Source organism: Papio anubis, chromosome 6 (assembly GCF_008728515.1).
Source record: "Papio anubis isolate 15944 chromosome 6, Panubis1.0, whole genome shotgun sequence".
NCBI classification, from domain to species: Eukaryota; Metazoa; Chordata; class Mammalia; order Primates; family Cercopithecidae; genus Papio; species Papio anubis.
The window spans coordinates 2,255,574-2,266,960 of record NC_044981.1 but is presented as its reverse complement, the minus strand read 5'-3'; the positions used below and the strand labels follow the sequence as shown (position 1 = coordinate 2,266,960).

Here is an 11,387-nt window from a genome sequence, read left to right as displayed (position 1 = left end):
GGCCTAGCTAGCTTTCAACCTGTCTGGGCTTTCAACACGCCTTCCTCACACTCTTAATTTCTAGCTTTTAATGTAAAATTAGAGACATGCAACTTTTCCTTTCACTGGAACACTTAGCGACCATTGTAGGCTTCATGATTGGCCTAATTTCAGTATTATTGTGCCCTGGGGATAGGGAGGCTTAAAGAGAGGGAGAGAAATGGAGGAGCCACTGGCCAGTGGAGCAGACAGAACACACACGACATTTGTCAATTAAATTTGCCATCTTATATGGGCATGGTTCATGAAGCCCCAAAACAATGACAGTAGTAATATCAAAGATCACAGATCACCACAACAGATAGAATAGTCATAAAAACGTTCAAAATATTGTAAGAATTACCAAAATGTGACACAGAGGCGCAAAGTGAGCACACGCTGTTGGAAAAGCAGTGCTGATAGACTTGCTCAACACTGGGTTGTGCCAAGCCTTCAATTCGTTAAAAAAAAAAATGCAGTATCTGTAAGGTGCAATAAAGCTGCAATAAAACAAGATGTGCCTGAATACAAGTGATGGTATTTACACATATAATGAATATTCCTGTGTATGCCTGTTCACGTGTATATGTTTTTAGTCAATCTCATCCTACGGAATCCCTTTAATCCCCATGTCTGGTCCCAATTCTAGGACTTAGATAGAGTCCTAAGGGGTAGCTGTGGAAGCATCAGATACACTGTGACTATGGTAGCCTGTCTCTTGTGTAGTACCCTGCCTGCAGCCATGTGAGTACACCATCCTGAAGTCAGGTCCTCCAGCCCCAGTCAAGCCTTCAGATGACGACAGCCCCCAATGCTATGATGACAATATCATGAGAGATCCTGAGCCAGAACCACCCAGCTAAACTGCTCCTCAATTTCTGATCCACAGAAACTATGAATTAATAAACTTTTGTTGTTGGTTTAAGCCCAAGCTTTGGAGTAACTTATTATGCAGATAACAAATATGCTGGCTTTAAACCAGACAATATAACCTAAACCCAGTCACTATCACTTACTGGATAATGGCCTCGGGAAACACAGTTTATCTCTTATTTATAAATTATTTAAAATGGAAATAATATTACCTACCTCAAAGCATTGCTTTAAAGAGTAAATGTGATCATATAGCACAGGGTCAACGTTCCTTGGGTGACTAATTCATTTCAGTTTCTCATTTTTAGCACTGGAAGTGCAGCATCTGGAGAAGCCCCTCAATCCTGGGAAGACGGGGATAGCTGCTCACCCTAGTATTCACTGAAAATCGGATGAAGGTGAAAGGCGTCAGTGGCATATAGAAAAGCAAGAATGCCTAGAAACACCAGATGAACTTACCCCATGCCCTTCTTACCTACACATGAAGAGATGTCCTGGCTATAGATTGTATCATCATACCTGTGAGACCTGGATTCCCGGGTCTTGGGAATACAATGAGGTTGCTTCTTAGACATTCCGCAGTGCCTCTGGAGACTCCTGGTCTGCTGAGGAGCTCTGCCGCCTCCATCACTCTGGTCTTGCAGTGGAGACTCCAGGTATTGCCATGACCATGCTTCCTGAAGAATGAGACGGGGACTGCACCAGAAACAATGCCAGTCTAGAATATCGTATCAGACTCTGCTGAAGGATTTGGGGGCACTGACAGGGAAGAGCACCTCAACCAGAGCTAGAAATGGCTACTCCTGCACCCAAACCTGACCTTGGAGGCCCTTACCAGCCAGACTCCCTGGGCAGCCTTCAGTCAGCCTCCGGGGAACCCCTAAGATCTCCCAGGCTCCTTAGAGCCCACATGCTAAGGGACACACCTCCCTCCATTCTGCCTGGAGGTCTCACCTCCAGACCTCCTTGCACTCTGCACATCTCCACCAACCCACTCCACACATGACTGGCGACCTCTCGTCCTTCAGGTCTACACTGAGCCACCGCTTCCTCTTAGAATGTCCCCCAAGGCCCAGGGAGCTGCTGCTGGCACCCGAGCCTTGTCCTGGAGGTGCTGCATTGCATGCCATGTCATGGGTGCCCCTTCCTCGTCTGCCCCCACTACCACCCACCAGTAGCGTGCTTGAGCTCAGGACTGTCCTTGTTCACCCTTCTCTCCTCAGTGTCACCACGGTGCCTGCCACATAATAGATGCTCAATAAATAACTGCCAGTTAAATGAATAAATGCCTGTCATTCCACTTCGCTTAATTTTCCAAAGACTGACAGCTGGGAAGAGTCAAATGCTCCTTCCGCTCCTTCAAGGCCACAGTTTGCTCTGGCTAATGAGCCAGTCACGGGAGGAGGGAGCACGGACTGGAGCACTCATCCTCGGACAGGATGCACAGCAGTGCACAACAGCAGCGCTTCAGTGTCCAGGAGTGCCTATCACAAAGCAAGGGCAGGAGTGGTCATGGCTCTTAAAGGATGTCAGAGGAGGTAGCTCTCTGGCTACGCTGCTCACTTAGGAAGTCAGGGATAAAAGTAACAAGCCCTGAATGAGTTTTCTTGCTTTTGCAAAACAGTATGACACAGACCTGGACTGGGCCATTTGGTGAACTCCAGTGTTGATGGATTCCTGTGACAGGGAGCTTCGGCCTGCGGCGACTGAACTGCCTACCCGCAGGTGCAAGCACAGATAGTGAGTAGTCTGGTGACACACCAGGGGACGATGCTCAGGCAGTACAGAGACAGCTAGCCTCGGGGCCATGCCGGGAAGCATGAGCGAGCGAGGCCATGGCAGCCTGGGCTCCTTGCCAGGGGCTCCTACTTCATGCATCACGCGTCTCGTCGGAGAGAAGAACATCTTCCAGGAATCCCGGTCACCTCAACATCTGGTTTAGTGCTTTTTCCTCCAGCCCAAATAAAGTGACTTGTACTTTCAAAATCAGGTCCAAGTACACAGAGGGGCAGGGTGTTTTAACAAACAGTCTTCATTCCATCTGGTAAACAAGAGATAAAAAGGGTTGGTTGGAGGGCAAAGTGAAGCCTTGTGAAGGGCAGCAGAAGGGAATAGGCAGCCTGCGGGATATTTGGGGTGAGTGCAACATGCTGAAATCCAGGCTCTGAGACAGCTTGTCTGCTGGGCTGCTGACCAGGGCAGGAAGAAACTGCATGCTCACGAGCTGTCTGTCATGATACAGCTGCTGTGGGGAGGAGCACTATCCCGTGTGTGATTCTCCACATGTGTGTCGGACACAGCACTGTGACTGACACACATGAAGTGTCAGGCGAAACAGCTACAGCCGCCCTTGGGGTTGAGGGAAGGGTTCTTGTAACATTAATCGAATGCCCTTATGCTTTTACGTATTTTCTTTAATGCAATCCTTGCAACAAAGCTGTAAAGAGGAATTATCATCCCTGCTTTATGAATTAGACTAAGCAACTTAAGTGCACACAACTAGTAAATTTCAGAACCATGATCTGAAACTGGAGCTCCTACCGTTGCTCTGTAGTACGAGTGCCGCCTTCAGACTATGGCCTCTGCATTACTGTCTGAGACACTTTCCACACAAGGGCCGAATAACTTCGTTTTCTAGTTTAATGGTGATTTCAATAGGTCCGTAGCCAATCACAGCAAGCTATTGATGAGAACATTCTCAGCAAGCATAAATCCCTGGGCCAACCACTCTGTTTCACATTTGCAGTCCTCCCTCCTACTATATTGGGATTTAGCACATTTTCCACAAGGTGGAGCATCGAGGTAACTACACAAAACTCACACTCACTTATGCTTTTTTTTTTGCGAATTTGAAAATCCAAATTCCCCATCTGCTCACAAAGTCTTGTCTGGAATTAACCAGACAGAGTGATATCCTTACATTATAGAGTGGGTGCACAGTTAAGGAAGCGAATTGAATTTACAGTGGTAACCTTTGCTTGCCAGGAAAGTCATCCAACTGGGGTTGGAAAACCAATCCTCAAATCTTGGGTATTAATTGGACCTTTGGCCAAAGCAATCACTCTATCAGCCAATTAAAGTCTTTGGAGCAAGAGCATACTGTCATTCAGAGCCAACACAGACAGCTGAAGCCCTGGTCACAGACCATTTCTTTCCCTCTGCTGCCAAACCCATGCCTTTGCCCCTTTGTCTCCAGTGACTTGAGTTTCCCTTCTTCAGTCTGTGAGCAAAATTAGAGGGCTTTAGAGCTCTCCAGGACCCAGCTCCCTATGAGTATTTTAAAAAGAAGCCACAGCTAGTCTATCGAAATTTGTAAAGTTTGTGAATTTTCAGTGAGAAGGAGTTTGTTTCCTTCTGGAAAGAGACAAAGAGAAGTGGGGAACCGAGAGGAGTGGGAATTTGGAGACCAGCTGATGGAATGGAATTGTGTGGAAGACATGCCAGCTTCTCACCATCTTTCTTTCCAGCATGAAAAGGAACACGGATTCAGCACCTGCACTCTTTCTGTTACTGTTTTCAGCATCATATTGACTGTATGTTCCAAAGGCACTCATGTTTCCAATGAGTGTGAACCATCGCTCATTGGAAAGACACATATAGACACTCTGGTGTCCATGGGTATAGGTTGGAAGCCAGGCTCTGTCACTTTCTAGTTATAAAATTCTGGACAAGAAACTTACACTCTCAAAGCTTCCATGCCGTCAACCTTAGGTTGCCAAAAGGTTTAGATGAAAATTATTTCACACAGTAAACACATAGTGTGTACTCAATAAATGTTAGTCACTATTGTTATTGTTCTCTGCTGGCCATTTTTCCAAATCCTCTCTCACCCAGTTAGAGACGCCTCTCCATTTAAACAAAAAAAAGTATAAAATTGGGCATTTCTGTGAGCCCCAAATCTGGATGTTTTCTAACTTAGACCAGTGGCAAGCTGGTACTAGGATACATGAGACCAAGCCAAGCTCTCCAGAGAGTCTCTGGTGAATTACGATGTGGACACTAAGCCCCACATACAGGAAGCAGAAAGTGTCTTTTGATATATGACCAGGAAAATGGAGAATTGAGGCAATCGCAATACAGTTTTGACTCACTTGAGATATCCTAATCATTGATGAAAAAACAAAGTATTTTGTGGATTTAATTATCTGAAAAATTGCTTCAAGCTTCCAGGGAATCCTGTAGACAGTGAAGTGATTGAAGTGACTTCCCCACAGCACGTGATTTGTATGGCCACCCACAAAAGCAAGAATAATGAGTCTATGAAAGACTGAATTGGTAAGAAGCTAGGGAAACATTCCCCAACCAAGAGTTATCAGCTCCCAGGGCTCCCTTGAGCAAGAAGTCACCAACTGACAGAGTGGCCATACCACAGGACAGGTGGTTTGGCTGCCTGGATCAAAACCAAGTGTGATGCTCAAAAGCACAGAAAGATTTCATCTTGACTTTTCTAACATTATTCCTAACAGGTATCTGAGATTTAGGACCATTGGTTTTATCTAAGAATAATTGAGTAGCTACTACAATGACAATTCATGGAGTAGTCTTAGAATTCTTCACTTCCAAGATAAACATGAAGAGGCTTAAGGGCAAAAAAAAAACCTTTCCTGTCCATTTCACCTACATTGATTGACTTCCTACCTGCTTTGTTAGATATCCCTCATTCACACTCCTCATCATTGCTCCCTTCTCCCCATTGGCCCTGACCAATGATTGATTAAACCAATAATGATGGCACAGTGTCCTTTCAAACACATTTTTATTGAGGTCCCACTGTCTAAGCGAAGTGGGTGTGCCAAGGGGACTGGGTTGAGACTGCTCATTGGAAAGCATGTCCGTGCTGAAAAGCTCCTAGTTCCTCGTGGCAAAGCAATGAGTTCACCATGAGGTCCAAGTCATGTGCCAGAAACATTCAGGACCTTAGCAGAAAAGAGAGAAAATTATCTTCAAAGCAAAGAGACCCATGAGAGCAGACTTCAATATGTAAAATCAATCAAAAGGGAAACATGTGCCAAGTTTGTCCCTGGGCTCCAGGTGATCCAGCCGCCCCTTCTCCATGCAGTCTTACAACGTTGATGCCTGTTCTGCTGCCAGGCCAGGATCCTTCCAACACTAGCTTTGCCCCAGTGGGTACTTCCAGCTGAACCCTGCAGCCCTGCCACATAGGCTCCACTCAGCACTAGGTACAGTCTGTGTGGTATCTGTGGCTTCATGCCCAGATACACAGGACAAGACATTAATTCAGAGGGCCTAAAACTTACAATCATAACTTTTAAAGACTGCTATTTTAAAATGTGTTGCATTTACAAGTTGAAAACTCATGGATTCCTTCAAAACCATGGAAATAACAGCACTAATAAAAATATCTAATGAAATAGTGCAAGTAAACTGTTACTCAGCTGTACCCATTGCTATCAACATCCTCGGTGAGGCACTTGAAATGTGAAGCTGATTGGAAGGACTGTTTAGTGTTACCCGTCCTGAGCACCAATGGGTCAAGCCAGTGCTCTTGCTTCCCTCCTGCTAAGAGCACTGGCCTGGGTCCTGGGTGCCAGGATTGGGAAGGGGGCAAAGGGGAATGATTATCATCTCCATAACTGCCCTTCCCAGCACTGGGTGCCAAGAGCTTTATATCCATTCACTCATTTAATCCCATCAACAACTCTATAATAGAGTGGGCACTTCTCTGCCATTCTACAGATGAGGATTCGGAGACTCGAAGAGCCTTAGGTAACCTGCCCAGTCACACAGTTAGTGTGTTATGGATTTTGGGGTCTAGAATCCAAGTGACGGCTGTTGAGTCACAAATCACCTATCTCCATGATGAGATCAATGTTCTCAAACTGGAACGTGCATTCAGGTCACCAGGGGAGTCTTGTCAAGATGCAGATTCTAATCCTGTGGGTCTGGGCTGAGGCCTGAGCCTCAGCATTTCTGACAAGCTCCCAGGAGATGCAGAGGTGGCAGGTCTTAGACCACACTTGGAGGAGCCAGATGCAGTGTTGCACCCCCTCTTCTATGTCCCTGAAGTGTCCACAAGTGAGAGAGGGCAGAGTACAGAAAAAGGAGGAACAGGAAGAAGACCCGTTTTCTCCTTCTGCAAAGTGTTGTTCTGTCCCCTAATGCAGGGGTCCCCAACCCCTGGGCTGAAGGCTGGTAGCAGTCCATTCCCTGTTAAGAACCAGGCCACACAGCAGGAGGTGGGCAGTGGACAAGCATTAACGCCTGAGCTCCCGTCAGATCAGTAGCAGCATTAGATTCTCATAGGAGCTCAAAGACTATTGTGAACTGTGCATGGGAGGGATCCAGGTTACATGCTCCTTATGAGAATCTAAAGCCTGATGATCTGAGATGGAACAGTCTAATCCTGAAACCAATCTGTGGAAACTGTCTTCCACAAAACGAGTCCCCAATGCCAAAAAGTTTAGGGACCACTGCCCTAATGTGTACCTGACAATTAAGAAACCCACAGCCAATAGCTTTGCTCCCATGAAAGCTCTTAACTAGCAACTAAATTCCGTTTCCATGTATCTGTCAGAGGTCTTTTCTGGAACACTTGGGCCTCAACAGACAGGCCCAGTTTTGCACTTTAGGAAATCAGCCTCCAGGAGGAAGAACTGGTCCAACTCCCTTCCCCAAGATGAAACCCGAGGACACAGTAATAGTCACAACTGGGTAAGCCCAAAATCTTGCATGTGGTCTGCCACACACACACTGCGAAAAAGTGAATGTTGCCTCCTTTAAGGACATCTCAAGGGCATCCAAGGTCATCCACGGCAGCCTGATATGGGCCTGTCAGCTCACAACTTTCACCTGGGATTGGTGCTCATTTCTCAGTGGCACTTCCTCCCCCGTGGAGCTTTCTGGGGACACTACACGTGTTTTGTTTTCATGGAGAGCATCAGGTGAGTCTTGAGAGTGAGGTCAGGACTCTAAAGAGGGATGCGGCAGGGACGTCTGGTGGCAGCTGAAGCTTCAGCCCCACACACAGGACCAGAAGAAAACGCAGAGCACAGCCATATGCCAGGCCCACCAGGAGCCAACACCTCCCCTCTTCCCCTCCTTTCGTGCATTTGGTTCCCTCCCTGTCTGTGGGCATCCTCCCTCTTCTCCACACCCAGAATGCGGAACTGGGAAGTGCCCGGCACAGACCCCACGCCCTTGTCCTTGGCATGAGCTCATCCTTCTTAAAGAAAACACCCAGTGCAGTGACCGCCACTAAAAAGTGTGGTGAAGATTGGGCAAGAGACATGTTTTCATCCTGAGTTTCCTCAGCCTGTGGCTGGAAACTTTAGGGAGTGATTCCTCCGTGAAATCATCATCTATTCATTCAGCAAATACTGAGGACCTACTAGGCAGGAGGCGTTGTGCAAGGCCTGGAGTTGTGGAGATGAACGTAACACAGCCCCTGGGCCTAAAGGACTTAGCGTGTGGCGGGGACAAACAAGCAGCAGACAGCGACGACGACACATTCTCGTAAGTGCCGTGAAAAAGGCATGCTCCGAGCAGAGACGAGCTGGACGCGAGGGCACCCACAGTCACTGAGCACTCACTCTGTGCCAGACACTGTACATCAATTTCTTCGATGCTTCGAAATATTGTTCACGTCACTGCTCATCCGGAAAATGAGAATAGCCCTGAGATCGAATGAGGTAAGCTCAGGAGGCCTCTCTTAGCTGGAGGCCCCCTGCCCCGGCTCCAGCCCTACATCTCAGCAATCCCAGCCCATCCTCAGGTACGCTACTGTCCCTTACAGCCAGGGAGGGATGAGTCACGTTACACCATCAGCTCCTGACAACTCTAAAGATGGTGAAAGAAGGCTGCACAAGTATAAGCAGCTGGTTCAAGCTGTCCCTGCTCATGAGAAATGAGATTGAGATGCCGACCCGGGCTTGTTCTGCAGTCACGCCATTCCTCGCTGCATTGCCTCCAGCTCTCCCTTGCTGAGGAATGGACACCAGGAAAGGGATCTGGACAAGGAGTTTCACTGCAGGAGAAGGAAAGAGCAGAGATTTCCAAGCATAAAAAACAGCATGTGCAAACACACAGCAACATCAAACAAGTTTTTCCATATCCCAGATTAAGAACCGTGGAATAGTATTCATTTATGTGTGACAAGAATAAAAGGAAATTGTTTTGCCGAGATGGCTTAAAACCTAGACGATGGGTTGATAGGTGCAGCAAACCCCCATGGCACATGTATGCCTATGTAACAAATGTGCACATTCTGCACAACGTGTATCCCGGAACTTAAAGTAAAATTCAAAAAAAGGAAATTATTGCAACACAGTTATTTATAATTGCTTCCCTCTTCACCTTTTAAATAGAAAGGACACTTTGCTCAGGCAGGTTAGCTGTTCAGTTCCATTTCACTGACTAACAGAGGGATTGGAGCACGTCAGATGCAGAAGGGCAGGCCTAATCCAGGTGAGATGGGTAGGTTGGCAGAGGGAAGAGGGAGGAGAGGTTAGCGGGTGGGAACAAAGGAAGAATCATGGGGAACTGGAAGGGCACTGAGAAAGAGAGGGAGAAGTAGCCACAGAGGCTCTTGAAGAGATGTGGGGAGAAGGCTTTGCAGGGTTCTTGTGCGTTAAGCAGTCAAGAGACCATCAGCCAAGGCCTAACAGGGCCCTCCTGGGTGTTTAGATGTCCGTGTTTGTTTCTCTGAGCCATGTCACCAGGCTGAAAATGGCCTGGGGGCAAGTCTGTATGCTTGAGTTGTACATTTGATCCACAGACTTGCTTTGGAGATCCTACTCCGTTCAACTGCGGTGCTGAGCAGCAGGAATACAGCCCCGTAATCCATGTGCCTCTGGTGAATCCTGGGGACAGATAACCAGCAGGTGCTCTGATGACAGGGTGAGGCCTTTCAGACGACAGGGAGAGCACATGGAATGATTCTCGACTCTTTCTGTGCTCACAGTCCACATCCAATCCGTCCACGAACTATGGAGCTGTTTCTGCTTTGGGGCCATTATGAATAATGCTCCTGTGAACACGAGGTTTTTTGTGATGTACTGTTTTCATTTTTCCTGGATGTGCAGCTATGAGTGGAATTACTGGGTCACACGGTGCTTCTGTGATTGTTTGCACGTACTCCAGATTTTACTTCTTAATTTTACTTCTATCCTATCCTGTTTCCTCACCTCTGCTAAAATGCAAACCTCATGAAGGCAGCAAGTTTTTCTGTTTTGTTTGCTGCTATATCTCCAGTGCTTAGAAAATAAGTGCTCAGTAAATATTTCTGGAATAAATGACAAAAAATTGTACAGAGGCCTGAGGGTGAAACACTCTTTTGCATTCAGGAAGGTGCAAGTCACTCAGGATGACTGGATTGTAAGATAGAGGGGCTTAAAGGGCAATGCTGAGGTTGTAGATAGGGAACAGGTGAACTCACCAAGAACCACGGGCCTTAGGCATGCTCTCTTAACCAGGAGAGCAACTAGATCCATGGGGTCAATTTGTGCTGCAAGTTATGGGATTCCAGCTCAAGTTAGCCTAAGAAAAGAGGGATTCTATTGGTTCCCAAGACTTAAGTTCAAGATAAGCAGTTGCTTCACCCCCTGTGAGACCCATAGACTACGATGATTCTCTTTCTCCCTCCCCTTCCCTTTCTCTTTTTCTCACTCCCTTCTTTTCTTTTCTCTCCCCCTCTCCTGTGGCCCCTCCTCCACTTTCCACTTTCCTGAATTCATTTTATTCCTGGCTATCTCCTTGCAGTGGCAAAATGGTCAGTGGAAGTTCCAGGCTTCTGTCACTCCTTCAGCCTACAGCACACCCAGAAAAACGATAGTGCCCACTCTTTCCCCCACATCCACGGGTGTCTCCCAGAAGGTCTCTGATGAACCCCAGTTAGGTCTGAATCTTGTGCTGGATGAGCCACAGGGACACTATCCAGTCACAGTGGCTGGTCCCAGTAGTTGAGAGACCCTGAGAATTAGTGGAATGTGGTGATGGGGAGTGTGCACGTGGGTGCACACATATGGGGTATTTGTGTGTGTGCACCGTGTACATGCAGAGGTGTGTGTATGTGCATGAGGGACTGGGTGGGGGTGCGGGGTGTGTTCAGGGAGTGTGCATACAGGCATGGGTGCCTGGGTATGTGCACATGTGTTAGTGCGTACATGAAGTGTGTGTTTGTGTGTGCATGGGGTGTGTGTGTATGCATGCACTGGTATGTGTGCATGCATGGGGTATGTGTGCATGTGTGAGGTGTAGGTATGTATGTGGGGAGTATGTAGGTGTACATGTGTGGGTGCATGTGCATGTGTGTGAAGGTGTCTGCATGTGTGTGTGTGTTTGTGTGTGTGTGTGTGTGTGTGTAGCAGTGGGGTTGGGGAGGAGACAGTTTCCAGAAGGAAAGTGGGGATCTATTAGCAGCAGTGTGGGGATGGGGAGCTGGGCAGTCAAACCCTTCGGGTCCTGGTGTAGAACCTAATCAGAGCTGTGTGGCTGATGGATGAAATGCCAACTCAGCAAGGATGGTGGCGAGGAGATGG

The 11,387-nt window shown here is 47.4% G+C and overlaps 1 long non-coding RNA gene across 1 annotated transcript; it reads right to left on the bottom strand.

Moving 5' to 3' along the window:
• Window positions 1-222: 222 nt before the first annotated feature.
• Window positions 223-11,082, bottom strand: LOC116275431. Its single transcript, XR_004184513.1, has 2 exons — window positions 1,411-11,082; window positions 223-1,272 (listed from the first exon to the last, which is right to left on the bottom strand). It is a non-coding gene; the product is annotated as an uncharacterized LOC116275431 (long non-coding RNA).
• Between the last annotated feature and the right edge of the window lie 305 nt (window positions 11,083-11,387).